Genomic DNA, 5,267 nt, shown 5'->3' on the forward strand with positions numbered 1-5,267 from the left:
TGGTAAAAATATTAACTAAATACTATCACAGTCGCGAAACATATTCTTAACATCTTTTAAAAAGTAGTTTTTCTTTTGATACAGGTCTAAATCATTGAAGTTTTTGTTATATAGTACACAGATCCTTCGTATTGGCGTATTGGAACAATAATTTGTTTTAACCTTAGATATGTAAAATGTTCTTTTGAACCGGCTATTAACATTTGATACTATTATTTTTATTTCCTTTAGCAATTCATAACTTGTGCCATCATTATCATCATGAAAGACCAATATAAAAAGGCTGTCACCCAAGGCTATGTACCTTGATAATGTCACAAGTTGGCGAAACCATGGTCGGTGTAAATAAAAGTGTGTGGAAACAGACAAGTGGTTTTAATAAGCTGAATAGCAATTCAATGTCTCTGAACTATAAAAATGTAGTGCTGACACCCCAAATTCAAGTGAAGCTAAAAAAATGCGCATCTTGAGAATGACCTGCAGAATAAAGGTGGATTTATTCTGTCCACTCAGACACGAAGCCTGTCCATATCGTTTCCGTTCACACAAAGATGCGACCGTTCATACTTACGTAACCTATCTCATCGGGCACGCATCGTACATATGTTTTTGAGGTTCTCCTTGCGACCTTAATCCTGAGTCTTACGTAAGAGAACTCAGACTGTGCAGTACTGACACACTTTATTTTAGTAAACCAGCAATAAAAATGCTGAAACGTGTCTTTGAAAGATTTTTGCTTTATAGCGGAATTATTAGAAGAATTCAAAATAGATGGAAAAATAAGTGATATCGTCGTTTTAGTGCACATAAGAGTTTAAAAATAAGATTATTAAATGTAGAATACCAGTATTTTGCACTAAGTTAGACCACTGAATTACTTCATTCAACTTCTCTTTGTCCATGTTTGCTACTGTAGATGCGGAAAACTCAAGTCATGTGGCTGAACTGAACGGAGAGTACTTAATACCAACGTAGAGAGTCAAACTTGTTCCGTCACTTGAGGCCTGTTTACACGATATATTAACACTTACGAGTTAATGTCTGTTTGCATGAATGATTTTTGTGGACCGGAACGGAACATCTACGAATGCATGAACCAAATTAGAACAGGTTCTATTTTCTGTGCATGCATTCGCACAAGTTGGGTGGTTACACGATGCATTTTCGCTTTCATTTTCGCGTTCATACATTTAGACATTAACCCGTACGTGTTAATGTCCCGTGTATACAGGCCTTTGGAATATCAGGCAAGATATTCTTCCGTTGAATGACGAGAAGCGCTCTCGCTGCCGTTCCTTGTCCATATGGAAGTGCTAGGAATGGTATGTAATATCGTTTTCAAAAGTATGTTGACATCCGCGAGTCCCACTTAACTGATTGGGTCGGGTCGGTGAAAACTTGGTAGGTTGGCACATAAAGCGACCTGCATCGTTTCCCCTCTCGGCACCAGGAGCCGACAAGGACGGACGCTTGAGTCAAACTCCAGGAGCAGATGCCCTATCAAAATCAAGATTAGCGGATGGAATCCACTGAGGAAACTCACGTCCACGCACACGTTGGGTGGTCAGAATCAAAGATTATATACTCTAGAAAGATGTGTATGTACGTGTTAAAAATGACGTAGCAAGTTTTGGCCGCCTACTGTAGCGCCATCCTACTTTTGCAGCGGCCGAAATAGTAACTTCGGCTATGCTAGAGCGCGAAATTCAAATTGAATAGCCTTTTTCCCCGCCCCCCTTTCCTAGGGATTACCAATATTACTACTTATTAACAGCTCGGGCCAATGACCCGTTATCATAGTTGATATCCATTACGGTTCGCTAGGGTGAAAACACTAAAAAAAAATAATTGAGTAATACAAAGCACATTTATTAAGATTTCTTGCATATTACATTGTGATCACACTGCAGTAGCCTTTGACACAAAACAATTAAATGATGCAAAACAATTATACAAAAAGATGGGATTATATCCACAAATGTGAAGTAACAATCAAAAGTGCAACAGAAAAGTTTGAGAACTGCACCTCAACATTAATAATGAAATGAATCCCTAAGGGTGCTATTCGTAGACGGCACTTTAAGCTAAAGTGTATATTAGCTGGGCTAAAGTCTACTTTAGCCAGGCTAAAGTCTGCTTTCTCTGTTTCATAAACACCACTTAAGAAGAAAAATGGCAGAATTGTCACTTTACTGTAAAGTGCCCAACCGGAGCTCACTTAGGGTAAAGTGTTCTTTACGGATGAATAAATATGGCTGCTTTTGAAGTTGAAATATGAAGATATTTGGGTTACGGAAATTAATAGGAATTAATTCTTTGGTGAGACTCAGCAGAAGACAGGCATATTTCAAGAAATAACCAGACACGTAATGTGTCTCTCTTTCCGGAAAATATATCGAGTCAGTATTGCTGGAGATGACCCATTACTTCTGCAGTTGAACTCTATTAGTCGTTATACTACCTAGGACATTTTTACGATTATGTGATAATTACAGCACAGTAAGTGGTTGAATAGGTTGACATAATTTGTGTTGATTTTGAAAACAAGCTAATTATGTTCTTAGGTTATGCATGTGTTTATATTCTAGAATTTCCCCCCTAGAAATGATAGCAAATTTCTGTTTATATTGGAGCCAATGGTCCTCGTAAGCAGACTTGATTTTCATATCGTTTGGCAAACCAAATGCTATTTTCTAAACGTTTCATTGTATTTAACCGTTTTCATTCCATAATTGCTTCATGTACTCTTTCCACATGCCTTCATATTATGTTTAACATTTTCCTGTTTCTGTCATTTTGAAACTAGAGAGTTTTTGTTTCGTTTTTTGATTAGTCATTTGAATGTTTACAATGATGAAATAGTATCTTGCCATGAAAGGCAGCAATAAATAAGTAAAACATACTTTCCTTCATAGTCATATTATCTGCAGCTAAGCAATATTTTATCGAGGATGTATATACATACAGCCGCATACATCAACATCCCAAGAATTAAAATACTGGTAAGAACAAAAAAATTCAATAAACACCCATACCTACTTCAAAATATGCGTCCACCTGAGACAACCACTGATTGGAAAATCTTCAAATTGATTACTACAGTTTCAAGTTAACGTGAGAGAATTTCACTATTTCACCCACCTTCAATGAACTTATACCATCAAACTTCGACTAACATGTAGTCCAAACAACCGTGTGCAGTTAAACAGGCAAGATTATCATAAAATGATGTGAAAATATCAGCATTTGTATCTTTACTTTGCTAAAAACATCGAAGTGCATTTCCAATGCAGGAAGCTAATTAAAAGTGAGCTTTTATTCACCTAACTCAGTCATTGTCATACCAAAAAGTTAGTGGGGAAAAGCTTCGGACAACGCAGTATTAATTTACATCTGCACACAAAATGAGAGAACGAGAAAATGTAGCTTAATAAAATCTTTGCACAATACAACATGGAAACCTAGTCCCCAAAAACCTGTAAACAACTTAGCAATTCATATCCTGAGTCAACTTTTTGTTAACCTTTACGAAGCGTTCATTACCAACACTCAAAATTTCAATGCCTGATCGAGACTTAAGCAGCTACAGTTCCACTTTATAAAGTGAGATCCTGGGGATACCTTTGAAGTGAACTTTAGCTTAACTCTCACTTTACCGTAAAGAGACTTTGTAAAGTGAGCAATTTTAGTGTCTCTATGAATCGCACCCTTAAATGCTTTTTTACCCTAAAAACAATTTGTATGGCACTGCATTACATAATAAATAAAAATGTAAATGAAATACAAATATTTCTTAAAAATCTAATGGCACAATTAAGTGGTCATAATCCCAATTGGTTACGCATCATTGTAATTCCAAATACATACAGCTACACCATTGATATAAAAACACTGACTATAAGATGGCCTGTAGGCAAAGATAAGGAATACCTTAGATGTACACCATGGCAATGTCAAAAATTTTACTTTTGCATATTTTCCTATCAAGGTTATTAATTTGGTTAAGAGCAAAGCTTCATTTCCATGTCCATTACCACGGGAGAAATCCACAGGTTGAACCACTTCAGCAACTTCAGTTTCAAGATACTGTCAGAGCAAACAAAAAATATATAAAAATATGTCACCCAATAAAAAGCAGGTACTCATAAAGATGAATGCGAAAGTACATTAGCAATCCCATCAAGTTGATTACATACCTCTAAGCTCCATGCCTTGGAATGTTAGAAATCCAATGGAATTTTCCAATATTCAATCCCATTCATCAGTTTAACTGCTCCATTATCCTGATCTAAGGTTTCACATTGTACTTGGGTGATGAATGACATCAATTCAGATACTGTCAAGGTAAAAAAAAAGATAAATGACAATATGTTACCTGGTAAAAGAGAGATGGCCATAGATATGAATATCAAAGTACATAGTCAATTCCATCAAGTTCAACACGAGCCATTCCACACTTAAAATAAAGTGTTTACCTCACCATTTTAGATTTTGTGGAAATTTGTTACGATGATTGCAAGTGCTGGAGCAATAATTACCAAATTTTCATTTTTTTATCTGAAGCAGTTACAGAAATATGGCTAAGTAATATTTTCATAAACTGACAAAAAAGGGAGAACAAATATTTTTCATCAATCTTTGTGCTGTCTTAATTTAGCTGCAGAGATGGGAAAGATGTCATATACCAACATTTTGTACGCTATTTCCAGTGAGATACAAGTATTAGATAGAAGGTTTTGCAGAAGGGTTATGCAACATTCTTTCAAGTTCTCTGCTGTATTTATCCATCTGAAGATGGCATGTATAGCAGGCGTTCCAGTCTGCTTCTTCAGGCTGGAAGTCAAGGTTCAAATGAAAAAAAATGTCAACTGAATTAAAAAATCAGCTTGAGTTGACATAAATAAAATAGACAAGTGCCTATTCAGAAACACCTAAAGTGGGGGAACTTGAAAATTTGGAGAGTGAGATGTTTCAAATTTGATGACTCTCGACATTTAAACAATATTCTTTTGACAGGTGGAACATCTAAATTATGCCATAATTTAGGAGTTTGAGACAATGCAATAGAACCTCTGATGATAAAATAGATGCACATAACTATGGGCCTATCTGAGGCTTTCAGAGTCCGTACTTCACAAGACTTAATCTACAACCAGATAATGAACGACTATCTTGTTTCTCTGTCGGTGAGACTTTTTCCTTACATTTTTATTGAAGATAAAATTAAGTACCACATGGCTAAGCTATTACATTATGTCATGATGATG

General features: G+C 35.8%; 1 long non-coding RNA gene across 1 annotated transcript; it reads right to left on the reverse strand.

The window, feature by feature from the left end:
* Positions 1–3,787: 3,787 nt before the first annotated feature.
* LOC124167188 lies at positions 3,788–4,235 on the reverse strand. The gene is made up of 2 exons (XR_006866627.1): positions 4,197–4,235; positions 3,788–4,086 (listed from the first exon to the last, which is right to left on the reverse strand). It is a non-coding gene; the product is annotated as an uncharacterized LOC124167188 (long non-coding RNA).
* Between the last annotated feature and the right edge of the window lie 1,032 nt (positions 4,236–5,267).

The sequence above is a fragment of the Ischnura elegans genome, chromosome 10 (assembly GCF_921293095.1).
Source record: "Ischnura elegans chromosome 10, ioIscEleg1.1, whole genome shotgun sequence".
NCBI lineage: Eukaryota > Metazoa > Arthropoda > Insecta > Odonata > Coenagrionidae > Ischnura > Ischnura elegans.